The sequence below is a fragment of the Poromitra crassiceps genome (genome assembly GCF_964638095.1).
Source record: "Poromitra crassiceps genome assembly, chromosome: 16".
NCBI lineage: Eukaryota > Metazoa > Chordata > Actinopteri > Beryciformes > Melamphaidae > Poromitra > Poromitra crassiceps.
In genome coordinates, this window is record NC_139645.1 from 26,784,675 (window position 1) to 26,799,611 (window position 14,937).

The following is a 14,937-nucleotide window of genomic DNA, read 5'->3' on the forward strand; positions in this document are numbered from 1 at the left end:
TGGTGCGGCTTTTTGGCTCTAGAAACTAGCGCTAGTAAGTTAGCTACCAGGGGTGCTAACTGCTAACTGCTAGCTGCTAAAACCACGTGCGATGGTGCGCGGAGAATCAAGTATCTCCGGAGAATGGCCATCGGTGAACGGGAGGAAAGGAGAGCTGACGGCGGGGATCAGCTCGATGCTGGCGGGCATGGAGGCCCGTGTGTTGAGAGAGGTCGGACGGCTGGTGCAAGAGACTCCTGCCTGGGCAGTGGAGGTGATGCGGGCGCTGCGAGAAGTCATGCAGCGGGTGGACTTGATGAGCGCGGAGGTAATGCAGCGGGGAGAGCGGCCGGAAGAGCCACGGAAGAGACTGTGTTGGACCTGCAGAGAGCCGGGCCACGTGGCGAGGTGGTGCCGATGCGGTTCCGGGAGACGGACCGGGTATGCGGGACAACGACATGGACAGCAGGGAGCCTGCTGGGCATGTAGCGCGATCGGACATCTAGCCAGAGAGTGTCCAGAGGCTGTCGGAGATCGGGGGGCAGCGGGAGAAGAGAGACGTGCAGGCGGCAGACAGGTGAGACTCTGCTGGACTTGCCAGTCACCGGAGCACTTGGCCAGGGACTGCACTGAGAGTGTGGAGGCCGGAGGTGAGACGCAGGCTGGGAAGAGCGTGAGCAGCCGGGGAGAAGAGAACGTGGTGACGGATAGGAGAACGGTGCTGCAGGGGAACAGCCAGAGGGACATCGTCTGCAGCGTTGTTACAGTCGGGAGAGCGACGCTCGTGTCTCCGAGTGAGCGAGAGGGGTTACCGCCGGGGGAACCGGCCCAGCCTAACCGCTATACACCCCCTAACGTTGCACTGCGGAGAGCCGAGGGGAAGATCGACGCCGGTGGTGTTCGCTCTGCTGTCCTCAACCCTGGAGGAGGGGGACGGAAAAACGAGCGGAGAGCCGAGGGGAAGATCGACGCCGGTGGTGTTCGCTCTGCTGTCCTCAACCCTGGAGGAGGGGGACGGAAAAACGAGCGAGTGCGAGGCCGGGAGGACGACGCCAGGGTCAGCTGGAGAGTCGACGGGCGCGAGTGGAGACCGGAGGACGAGGATGTCGATCCGGTGCTCGTTCGTGCATTTGCTACTGGAACAAACAAAAAGGGGGGACCGAAAAGAGTGCTTCAGGGGAATTGGTGAAGCTGGGAAAAGGGGGGATGGAAATGGGGTTTAAAAGGGACTAAATGTGGGAAATGTGGGTTGAATTTAAATGTGTGAAAAAGAAAGGAAATAATGAAAACTAGACATTATGGAGTGCCTAATGGGAAACTAGACATTATGGGGGTACCTAATGGAAAACTAGACATTACGGAGTACCTAATGAAAAACTGGACATTATGACGGGGGTGCTGAAAAGAAAAGACTGTTTGTTGGGGAATTAGAATTTGATGTGGTGATGGGAAAAAATATTGTGTTGGGTGTGTTTTGGTACAGGGGGATGTGTGTGGGTTGTGCATGTCGCGTGGAAGCGACATTAAATTTGTGTGGGGGATGTGTAACGTATCGGGTAATTACGTGTATTGGGGTGTTTCCGTGCTTGGCTAGGAACTGATATGTGTGGGTGTGTTCCTAGGGGGAAGGGGATATATGTGACCAGCGGCCGGGGCGGAGGCCAGTCAGGCCAGGGTGGGCGAGCTGACCGGGTGGTTTAGAGCTAGCAGCGAAGCTAGCTGCTAGGAGCGTGTATTGTGAAGACAAGAATAAAAAGCGTGTACCAACTTCAAGTCTCCAGTTCCTTGGACGAATACCCACTTCGTTACAATATGAATGTTGTGTTAAAGTTGTGTGAATTGTTGCAGTTTTTAAAATGAAGCGAATTTAGTAAACAGCACAGCCGGCTAGAGTGAGACACTCAAGGCTGGTAAATTGGCTAAATACACGCATACAAAAAGTGTCTTTTACACTCTCCATCTACCTTAAATAGCCTATAGTTTAAAGTAAAACACACTAAATGGCATTTATCACTCATGGGTCGTTTATATGCGCTCACGTCAAAATCCCAATATTTCCAACAGCATCTGAAGGCAACATTAGCGCTGCTCAGCTCTTCAACTGTCTGCAGCAGTGCGAAGTAGACCGGTCACAAATAGAGGCACGTGATTTTAGTGCGAAATTCTGCGAATGGTCACGCAATTAAAGGCTGCACACACACACACACACACATGCACGTATAGCACACACACACACACACACACACACACACACACACACACACACACACACACACACACACACACCAGAGCCAGATTGGCACTGAAGCTCCCAGGGGCCCCCCTACCCATCGTCCGGATGTTTGGATGTTTTTTTGCCATATTTAGAGGAATATCTCATTTTAAATTAACATTAGTATTATACTGTTATGTTATTATTCCGTTTCTGAGATTCAGTTTCTCACTCACTCATAGGCGATTCTAGGCTTTGCAAAGAGGTAGCACCAGCAGGATAAAGATATTAGTCTGACTGGGGGGTTTGTAGGGGGGGCTGTGCCCCCCCTGGACAAAGACATTTTGTACATTTTAAAGTAAAATGCATGAATCTGATGCACTCTGAGAGCAAAAGGAAGAGGCTAATCTTCACATTAATATCCTCTTCTTTGTGCTGTGGCTTTACAATGATGAAAAAATAATTGACATTACATTTCCAATACAAAACAGCAGAGGGTGCCGCAGCACCACAAGCACCCCCACTTCCCGCGCCCCTGGTCACCACTTGCCCACAGGCATCCAATGAGACTAAATCATCAGACTTAATCTTCTTGGAAACACATTTTATTTTGTCCTGATTGGTCTTAGATTTGTGTCATAGTTCTGTGGAGCCCAACATGAGCCCGACCAAATTTTTATTTTTATTTTATTTTTTGGTAGGGCCCCTTCACCCCGAGGGCCCCGGGGTGCCCCGGTTGCCCTATGGTTAATCCGGCCTTGACACACACAGACACTTCACTTCACTTCACTGGCTGGCAGTCTGAAAACATGGCTGATCCTGACTGTGAACAGGTGGTCGTGCAGTAGCCTTTCCATTCCCGTGGCTCGTCAACACCTGGATAGACTACTGGCAGACAGACAGACAGACAGACAGGCAGACAGACAGGCAGACAGACAGACGTGCAGACAGACAGGCAGGCAGATAGACAACCAAGCAGGCAGGCAGACAGACAGACAGACAGGCAGGCAGACAGACAGACAACCAAGCAGGCAGACAGACAGACAGACAACCAAGCAGGCAGACAGACAGACAGGCAGGCAGACGTGTCGTACAGGCAGGCAGGGCAATCCAAATGAAATATCACTATAATAATGATATAATAGACAATTTATAGGTGCTGATACTGTAGTGTGTCTGTGGTAGGCTACTAATCTAATTTTTCTCAATCTGTGGCTCCCAAACTGCCAGAGCACTGTCCCCCCCCCCCCCCCCCCCCCCACTGCCCCCAGACAACATTACGACACTTAACTCATTCTCTGCCAGGGTCATTTCGGTCTGTGTGCTCCCAGTGCCAGGATTTTGAGCATATTTCCTGATCTTCCAGGACCCACAGAATATTCTATGCTAGGAATAAAATTACACAACATATCTCACAATAAAGCAGAGACTCTATTCTTACCCCTTGTAAAAAACTGAAACTCTACCATGTTTCCTTGTTTAGTTACAAGCAGTGGAAGTTAGCTTGTTTTCACTAAAAATGCCCTCCTTCGGAAGGGAAATATGAGAAAAATAGGTTTTTAGTGAAGGACACCGTTTCAAGCAGAACTCTCTTGAAGCCTTTTATTTTTTGCCTCAGTGACACATCAGACATATACAGTATTTGTTTTCCCAAAAAATAAAAAATAAAAATAAAAATAAGTTTTTACTGACTTTTACTTCCTGGAACTTATTTACCAGATAGTCCAAGACTGGACGGACCAAATTAACCCTTATGCTCGCTCGCTCGCTCTCTCTCTCTCTCTCTCTCTCTCTCTCTCGCTCTCTCTCTCGCTCTCTCTCTCGCTCTCTCTCTCTCTCTCTCTCTCTCTCTCTCTCTCTCTCTCTCTCTCTCTCTCTCTCTCTCTCTCTCTCTCTCTCTCTCTCTCTCGAGTCTCACACACACACACACAGGAATCACAGGCAGCTGCTCAATGGCCGCAAATGCTGCTCAATGCACAAATGGCCGCTCATGATCGTCGGACTCTGTTTCGGACTCTGTTTACTGCTAAATGGGTGACTATACTATAAATACTAAACGTGATTTAGCGGGTTCCTTTCATCAGTTTGACTTGAAACAATGTCACAGGCTGGGAAAGGGTCTGATCTAATGTAAACTAGCAAAACATGAAAGTACGTCCGAGTACGTCCTTGGCACAGAACGCCATTGTTAAAAGTACGTCCGAGTACGTCTTTGGCAGAGAATGAGTTAACTGTTGCAACTGAGTATTGTACCTTAGACTAGACGCTACAATCATCTCAACCATGGTCTCGTTTGTTTACACCAATTATACCAAGGTATCACAATTCATTTGACAATGACAGATTGATGTTAAAACATTTGGCTATATCGCACGTACCACGCAGTCGACCCGGGTTCCTTTGCCGCATGTCTCTCTCCCCACGTCTGCCTACGGGGTCATCCCTATGTTCCCCGGGTCCTATGTTCCCCGGCTCCTATGTTCCCCGTTTTTGTGGGACCGGGGAACATAGAACCCGTTATGTTCCCTGGGAGAGGTTAGGTTTTGGGTTAGGGTCTGGGGGAGGTTAGGTTTAGGCGTGGGGGGTGGGAGAGGTTAGGTTTTGGGTTAGGGTCTGGCGGAGGTTAGGTTTAGGGTTAGTGAAAAACGGGGAATATAGAACCCGGGGAACATAGAACCCGGGGAACATAGACATGATCCCCTGCCTACAAAGACATTGTTTTTGACATTTTTTTGACTATAGTATGCTAACACCTTTCATTTCACTATTCACTCACTAGACGTTGGCATAATGAAAGAAGCACTGCCCTAAACAACACAGCAGCCCACCTTGCAAATATGCATTTCCAATCCTTACGTTCTGTATGTTACATGGATTTATGTATGTGTGGCTATATTAATACAACCGACTGGTTCCAAAATGAGAGGCCATTGCACGTTCAAAGAGTCCTGCTCTGTGCTCTTTAGGTGCGTGACTTTGTGTGCCTGCCTGCCTGGGACACAAGACTCATCTCTGCTCTGTGCTCTTTAGGTGCGTGACTTTGTGTGCCTGCCTGGGACACAAGACTCATCTCGGTGCTCTTTAGGTGCATGACTTTGTGTGCCTGCCTGGGACACAAGACTCATCTCGGTGCGGTCTCTAAATCTTCCAATCTATTTCCATCCGACTGCTTATATCTCCAGCTGCAACCAGATCTGTTGTGTTGCGTCCTGCAAACAAACAGCCGGGCCCGACGGGCCCTGGTGACCCGGTGCCATGCAATGCATTGTGAGAGAAGAGAACCTATTGACACGGCTAAGGGTTTGAGACAGTTGCTGTAAATAAGCACATCGGTCTGTCTGTCGACACACGGGGGCACGGTGCGACGAGCTGCGCTGCACTGCGGTGCAGCCCTGTACAGATGCCAGAACATCTGTAACCACCATCCACAATACAGGCAGAGACAACTGTGAGACAGAGGGAGAGAGAGGAGGGGGGAGACAGAGAGACAACTGTGAGACAGAGGGAGAGAGAGGAGGGGGAGACAGAGACACTGTGAGACAGAAGGAGAGAGAGGAGGGGGAGGCAGAGGGAGAGAGAGGAGGGGGAGGGAGATACACTGTGAGACAGAGGGAGAGAGAGGAGGGGGGAGACAGAGAGACAACTGTGAGACAGAGGGAGAGAGAGGAGGGGGAGACAGAGACACTGTGAGACAGATGGAGAGAGAGGAGGGGGAGACAGAGAGACACTGTGAGACAGAGGGAGAGAGAGGAGGGGGGAGGCAGAGACAGAGGGAGAGAGAGGAGGGGGAGACAGAGACACTGTGAGACAGAGGGAGAGAGAGGAGGGGGAGGGAGATACACTGTGAGACAGAGGGAGAGAGAGGAGGGGGAGACAGAGACACTGTGAGACAGATGGAGAGAGAGGAGGGGGAGACAGAGAGACACTGTGAGACAGAGGGAGAGAGAGGAGGGGGGAGGCAGAGACACTGTGAGACAGATGGAGAGAGAGGAGGGGGAGACAGAGAGACACTGTGAGGCAGATGGAGAGAGAGGAGGGGGAGACAGAGACACTGTGAGACAGAGGGAGAGAGAGGAGGGGGAGACAGAGACACTGTGAGACAGATGGAGAGAGAGGAGGGGGAGACAGAGACACAGTGAGACAGAGGGAGAGAGAGGAGGTGGGAGGCAGAGACACTGTGAGACAGAGGGAGAGAGAGGAGGGGGGAGACAGAGACACAGTGTGACAGAGGGAGAGAGAGGAGGTGGGAGGCAGAGACACTGTGAGGCAGAGGGAGAGAGAGGAGGGGGAGGCAGAGACACTGTGAGGCAGAGGGAGAGAGAGGAGGAGGAGACAGAGAGACACTGTGAGACAGAGGGAGAGAGAGGAGGGGGAGGCAGAGACACTGAAAGGGACAAAACAAGATAAGTATAAACAAAGAGCAGCCACCGCAAAATGCATCTCTCTCCGCCTGCACTTTTCCCACTTGCCAATCCCAGCTGTGCACTGCGGTGTGGCTCCAGACATGGGGACATAAATACGTGTGGTGGAGGAGAGTGACCTGCAGAGTGACCTGCAGAGTGACCTGCAGAGTGACCTGGAGAGTGACCTGGAGAGTGACCTGGAGAGTGACCTGCAGAGTGACCTGGAGAGTGACCTGAAGAGTGACCTGGAGAGTGACCTGCAGAGTGACCTGAAGAGTGACCTGGAGAGTGACCTGCAGAGTGACCTGCAGAGTGACCTGCAGAGTGACCTGGAGAGTGACCTGCAGAGTGACTTGGAGAGTGACCTGCAGAGTGACCGGGAGAGTGACCTGCAGAGTGACCTGCAGAGTGACCTGCAGAGTGACCTGGAGAGTGACCTGGAGAGTGACCTGCAGAGTGACCTGCAGAGTGACCTGGAGAGTGACCTGCAGAGTGACCTGCAGAGTGACCTGGAGAGTGACCTGGAGAGTGACCTGCAGAGTGACCTGGAGAGTTAGATAGCTATTTCATGTTCTCATAATTATATTAACAACCATAATGAACCGCGATGTGACAGAAAATGTGTTATTTACAGAGCACATGCACCTTGCCCCGTTTACTCCCATTATAGCCTGTTTGAGGATGCTACTCCGAGCTCAAAATCTTCCGTCGGCATCCGAATGAAGCCAAACGTATTTGGGTGAGTAAAACATCATATCTTAAGCTGGAAATGAGGACCGTGGTGTAAAAAAACGAAATTCTCCTTTAAACTCAGAACTCAAATACTTTTTTCACGTGGCCCCAATAATCTTCAGTAGTTTTAAATTGTGTGTGGTGTAAAAAAAAACACACACACAAAAAAAACACAACACAACAGAACACAACACAACAACAACAACAACAACAACAACAACAACAAAGAACAGGCGACCCCACTTGAATTCCAGGCGACCCCACTTGGGTCACGACGACCACAAGTTTGGGAACCACTGGTTGGGCGATGAATGGGCGGCCATTTTCAATCTCTTATCCAGCTCTTCAATACATCCATGGGTGGCACCCAATAATGCAGATGCGAGGCCGGTAGAGGCTGCCAAGTTTGCACATTTGTTTACAATAATTCTACTAATGTCTCCAAATGAGTGTGTTGCTGCGTTATTGATGTTAAAGTGATACGTGTAGCGGTTCCAGTTTGCCCTGCGGGGAGCCCACACGCCACTGTGCCAAGCCCTGCTTTGAGGCATGAGGACCGGTCCACGGTCCACTGGCATCGCTCATCATGCCTCTTCCAGGTCCACTCTGTGTACCCACGGGACACCCCCGTCCCTCCCAGGCTGGGTGTAGAGCAGAGGTACCCACGGGACACCCCTGTCCCTCCCAGGCTGGGTGTAGAGCTGGCTGAGAAAACGCTCGAGCTCTGTTTCCAATCAGACGCGCGGCCTATTTACCCAACAGCCAAACAGCCGTAAGAGGAGCAAGCTGTTACCTCAGGAATATGTCAGGTTTTCCCCTGATTCCTCAGCTTTTTTTTCCCTCTTTTTTTAAACTTTTGTGTTTGTTTGTTTCGCCAGTCGTGTGGCACTGCTTTTTCCAATGCGGCTTCCAGAATATATAATACCAGTGCCGGTCAGTCAGACTCTCCTCTCCTGTCCCGTCCTCTCAACCCATGTATCTGCTCTTCATTTAAGGACCTTGTAATTTCCCTGTTGCTTGTATCTGCGTGTTTTTTTTTGTTTTTTTGGCCTGTTCTTCCAGTCTTATTTCTGGCAGTGACAGCGGTGACAGCGGTTGCCACAGTGGCAGCATGTGTGTTTGTGTGTCACTCGCGTCTCGTCCTCTTCAGCTCTGTGTCATCGTTCTGTCCGCTCACACAGAAAGAGAGCGACTGCAGGGTAAGGCCGTGTGTGTGTCCATGTAGCTTCCCCTTCTGACCGTTAAACGCTGGAAGTACGCTGGGGAGCGCTGAGCTCTCAGTCGGCGCACAATATGCAAGGAAGCAGTCTGAAAGTAACGTTAGCTCAGTGCGGTAGCTAGCTTGATAGCTGACAGCTAACGTTAGCTAACAACACACATACAGTGATTTAGCTCAACACTCACCAGAAATATTAAGTGTCTAACCCAGCGATTCTCAATTTTTTTCACATGAGGGACCCCTAAACTGACAGAAATTAGACCATGGACCCCCATTTGATAGGATTTTGTCCCATGGTCCCCATATGATATTATTATTATCAATCTTAGTAAGGTTGATGCTCTTAGATGTTTTATTACAGAAAGTGTATACAACCCATGACCAAAATAGTCATTGTGTGACTTATGAATTTTTATTTTTTTATTGAACCTTTATAAGACATTTGAGATATAAGATATCTTTTGCGAATGTGATCTGGCCAAGAAGGCAGCAATTACAAGCCAGGTTACAATCAACATAAATTACAGTACATATAAAGGAAACATAAAAACAGGGCTATAGAGCTGAAACATTTCAAAAAAGCAAGGACAACCAAGTACATCATAAAATATCACATCCAAGGGTAATAAATAACACAGGATCAAGAACGTAAAAACATATGGCCTAAAAACAAAATTTACAGGTCAAAGAGGGCAAAGTAAAACTAGACATTACTGCAGGAGCAGCTTGCAGTAAGAACTTCAGATAGAGCATGTTTAAAACTGGATAGAGGAATGGAAGAGACCAGTTTTAAACGGGACTGCAGGTCGTTCCACGACCAGGGGCCAAAGTAGGAGAGACTCTTTTTTCCAGATTCTGTTTGCATAATTGGCACTTTGAATTTCAACCAGCTATTTGATCTTAACACATTGACTGCCAGCCGTTTTTTTCTTGCTGTAGGTAGCTTCTGCCAAGCCGTTTTTTGAGGATTGTGGCTCATTTTACAAGAGCCGAGGATTATTTTCTGCTTGGAGTTTGTGAACATACAATATCTCAAAAGTACTAATAGAATGTGTACTTTCTCTGTCTAAAAGAGTTAGTTTGTAGAGTTAGTAGTTATGTAAGCATTAGCAGTTGAATACAGCATGGTTTTAGCGTCAGAAAAAATATTCAGAGATAAACGGCTTTTTGTGAAATTCGATAGAACTGTCACTTTAACCATTCATTTTTGGCTCTCTCTCTCTCTCTCTCTCTCCCTCCCCCTCTCGCTCTCTCTCTCTCTCTCTCCCTTCCCCTCGCTCTCCCTCCCTCTCTCTCTCTCTCTCTCCCTCCCTCTCGCTCTCCCTCCCTCTCTCTCTCTCTCCCTCCCTCTCGGGAGGGAGACGCACTAGGTTTAATCCTAGTGAGAGGGGGAGAGGGAGAGAGAGAGAGAGAGAGAGAGAGGGAGGGAGGGAGAGAGAGAGAGCGAGAGAGAGAGAGAGAGAGAGGGAGAGAGCGAGAGGGAGAGTTGCTTCAACTCCTCCCTCTTCTTGGCTGCAGCGGCCGTCACAGTCTCAGTGCTTTGCTGCTGTCCTGTGCCTGTCTGCACGGCCGCTGTTTGAGGAAGTCGGCATGGACATCCTCCCTCCGTGTGTCTTCTCCTCCTTCCTCCTGGCTCTACAGCGGGTGTGTCAGAAGCGCGTTGCTGCTGCCTGCCTGCCTGCCTGCGTGCCTGCCTGCCTGCTTGCCTGCGTGCGGACGCTCCTTGTGCGAGTCAAGATGGGCTGGGGAATGCGTGGGCGATGGGCAGATGTTGATTCTGGCCTTTCTGAGGTGTTTCAAAGTGTGTTTCACCTATAATCTATTTTGCAAATCGCTCTCCGCTCTCTGTGTGCTGCTGCCTGCGCGGTCGCTCTCGGGCAAGACAAGTGTGGATTACTGTAAAATCGCCTCGCCATTTCCTTGAATGGCTTGCTCCCGTGGCAGTTTTTTCTTTGATTTCGCTCGTCTGGGGGAGCACTGTCAACACTTAGTGGGTCGGTAAAATAGATTATACACATTCAATACCTCCAATAATTGTATAGGAGACGTAAAAGGGATTGATCAACGCCCCACCGTCAAAAAAAAAAAACGATTTTTTTGACGTATCAATACGTCGCTGGCAGTCAACGGTTGGATTCTGCTTGACGTATCAATACGTCGTTGGCAGTTAACGTGTTAAGTTATGGGAGTTGTTATATATAATAGAATTATAGCGAAAATGAATGACCCCCCTTTTGGCTGGGGACCCCCTGGAACGCCCTCAAGGACCCCTGGGGGTCCCCGGACCCCCATTTGAGAACCACTGGTCTAGCCAATCTGCTCCCAATATTTCTGTCTCTGGTGTGATAGTTTCTCCTATGTGATTAGTTGCATGAAACGCCCGACACCAGCGTCTTTCTGAAAAGTTCAAATATTTTCAGCTGGCAGTGCTGGGAGCCGGCGCACAAAACGCCGGGGCGCTCTGAAAATAGACGCTGGGCGCAGCAGCGCACTTTCTCTCGACGTCCGTGTGCGCCCGCCCGCGTACGCTCGCTCCTCATTGGAAACAAGTGAAAAAAGACGCTGGAGCTGATGAAAAGACGCTAGATGGTCACACGGCCTAAGCCACTTCCATCACCTTGTTTGGTGCTTATGGACACCGATGGTTGTATTTTGTGTGTGTGTGTGTGTGTGTGTGTGTGTGTGTGTGTGTGTGTGTGTGTGTGTGTGTGCGTGCGTGCATGTGTGTGTGTGTGTGTGTGTGTGTGTGTGTGTGTGTGTGTGTGTGTGTGTGTGCGCACGTCCACTAGTCAATGTCATCGATAGCCTCATCTCGTCTGAGTAGTTTCTCTGCAGACAGCCCTTCTGGCATCCTCCTCCTCCACCCCCCAGCAGCATCAAAGACATGTAATGCTATAGTAGAGCTCGCAGATGGTCTATGTCGAATTCCTTAGCAGCATCTGTGATACCCGTCATCTCCCAAACTGGGGAGATGGGCGGCACCGTTTTGCCCACAACATCAGTACACAGTAATCTGATGTACACACTTAAGAATCGGTACTTGCACTTGTTTGCCTGTCGTTGTGACGAGGAAGACCTTGCGTCTTCCAAATCATTAGTCTGACTCGACGGAAGCAGGCAGGTATAAGCTCTGCCATTGGCTCCGACCATTTCAGTCCGAGTGAATGGTTATATATATGTATCTATATATATATATATATAGGCTGTCAGCGTTAACGCGTTAATCGTGCGTTAACTCAAATTCCTTTTAACGCCACTATTTTTTTTAACGCGCGATTAACGCATGCACTTTCTTTGAAGTTTGAGCCTTGGTCCGACCCGTAGTTTGGGAAATCAGGTAACGTTGATAGCAAGCAGAAAGAAACCCCTGTGAGCAGAAAAGGAGGAAGAAAATGGGTATAATGTTGGCAAGTTCAGCTTAAAATTGAGAAAATGTCCCACATTTTGGGTGAGAGAGAGGGCGCATCAGCGCGATCAGACCGTTGCAGAGAGAGAGAGAGAGAGAGACAGACAGACGGAGCGCGGGGGGGAGAGAGGCAGAGAAAGCGAGCGAGACAGACAGACAGACAGGGAGGGTGATCAGACCAGAGTCAGAGAGAGATGGAGAGAGAAAGAGAGAGGGGGAGAGAGCTGGCACACAGCTGCTCCTGTGCTCTTTTCTTCAGATGAACCAGTAGGCTAATTATGCAGCTTACTACAGTAGCCTATATACTTCTACTTCACTATACAGTATGGTTCAGCATGCACACCCTTGAGGTTATCAGTGTTGGGCAGTAGCTTGCTACAAGTAGCGAAGCTACATAGCTTAACTACATTTCTCAGTAGCTTGGTGGTAGCTTCACTACTTTTGAACCAAGTAGCTTTTTCAGTAGCTAAGCTATTTATAGACCCAAGTAGCTTGTAGCTTCCCGCAAAAGCTACAAGTTACTCGCCAGAGAAAATCCATGAGCAAAGCACGCAGTGGAGATTTCTGCTGCGGTTTGGATTAAACAGGAGGAGACATTGCATATGTCAAGTGTGCCTGTGTAGCCAATAAAGCACTTCAAATTCCATTATGACGGACAACACGTGTTGTTGTCTCATCCTAACCCTTTTTAGCATCCTTGCCTCTCTTGTAGCAAGAGCACTACTCTGCCTCTGATTGGGTTTGGTTTAGGCAATGAAGACTGACGATTGGTTAAGGGTAGGGCAAAATATGTCATGTGCTGGCGAAGTCACATCAGCAACAAACTTTGAAAGATGACAGAGCCAGAGGGAGCCACTGGCAGTGATGAAGGCGACATTCAGGTTTTATTGTCTGTTTTTGAATATTGTGCCAGTGAGAGTTTCAGTGTGTTTTATAATATAATAAACAATCAAAATTAGATTTATTTTTGCCTGCCTATTTGTTTGGTGGAAAGTTGTTCTTTGACATGAAGTTGATTCAATGTGAGAAAAAAAGTAGCTTGCTTTTGCCATGTTGCTCGTAGGTTAGCTTGCTACATTTATCTGGGGATAGCTTCAATGTAGTTTAGCTATATTTAATTGAGAGTAACTGATAGCTTAGCTTACTACATTTTCCAAGTAGCTTGCCCATCACTGGAGGTTATTCTGAAGAATATTCTGGACAATATTTGTTTCATTGTTCCAATAATAATAAACATATCAGCATAAAGCAAGCATATTCGTCTACTCCCATGTTGATAAGAGTATTAAAAACTTGAAAAATATCGGTTTAAGGTAGATTTAGAACAGATCAAAAATGTTGCGATTAATTTGCGATTAATCACAATTAACTATGGACAATCATGCGATTAAATATTTTAATCGATTGACAGCCCTAATATATATATATATATATATATATAACAAATGACACAATTATAAATGACACAATTGACAAATTTTGCTGGGGACTCGGACGGACGAACAATCATGTTTCCCGCTTGAGTTACTTGCCATCTGTGTGCACATGTACTGTCTGTATGTGTGGTGGGATGTGCACATGTAGGCTACTGTCTGTATGTGTGGTGGGATGTGCACATGTAGCCTACTGTCTGTCTGTATGTGTGGTGGCATGTGCACATGTACTGTCTGTATGTGTGGTGGGATGTGCACATGTACTGTCTGTATGTGTGGTGGGATGTGCACATGTACTGTCTGTATGTGTGGTGGGATGTGCACATGTACTGTCTGTATGTGTGGTGGGATGTGCACATGTACTGTCTGTCTGTATGTGTGGTGGGATTCCCCTACTTTCACTTTGAAGTCAAGGGGCTTATTAGCTCAATGGGGAGGTGTCATCAGTTGTCAGCCAGGTGCCAGGTGGGGAGGAGGAGGGGGAGGAGGGGGGGGCCGTTTCCTGTCCCGTCAGCACCTATCAGCAGCTGGGCGTCGTGTCTTTGATGACGCGGTGCCGGCCCGTGCCAGTGGAGGTGGATAATAAGGATAACTGCTTGGAGTGTGTGCTGGAAGTGTGTCAGAACGGGGACGCCTCCCCCTCTGGCTCCCGGCCAGAAATGAAATGCTCTCATATACCTCTGCAGCAAATTCACAGTGAAATGTGTGTGAAGTGTGTCACACACTCAAACTCTCTCTCTCTCGCTCTATCTCTCTCTCTCTCTCTCTCTCTCACGCACACGCACACGCACACACACACACACACACACACACACACACACACACACACACACACACACACACACACACACACACACACACACACACACACACACACACACACACACACACACACAGGCCTAGACATGCACAGTTTTCCTTTACCAGAGGATCTGATGTAACCAGTGGTGTAGTGGTCCCTAAGTGGCCTGTCCAGCAAAGGATACATGCTTTGTGTTACTGTGACATGTAAAACAACATGATTAACTTTGAATTGTACTTTTCAATGTTGATTTTGCATTTTTCCAATCCAAAATGAATAATGATAAAAAGGGCCAAAATGAAAAATGGGGTCAGACTTTGATTGTTTTTGTGTCTTTCGATTCAGTTTGAAAATAGATTTTTCCGCTTCAAATGTCAAATTTTTGGCTGTTTTTCATTATTCAATTTCGATTTTTGACCATTTTCCATGCCTCAATTAGAAAGGAAAAATGAATTCTTCTTTATATTAGTACCATGATCCAAATCGAGATAAATTTCAGACTTGAAAGTAATGTCTTGTCTGAGGTGGAATGCAAATTAACTTGTGTCATATGATCAAAAGTTTCATGTCCTCTTTAAAGCAGACAGTTATCCATAATCTGTATGTGGATTAAAGACATGTGTTACGTGGCATATAATTTAATACCAGCTCCTCATGTCCCATTCACCAAATCACTCCTCTCCTTCACATTTGATGCTGTACGTCATTTTGTTGGAATGTATTGCATGTATAGTAATATATTGAAAGTGTG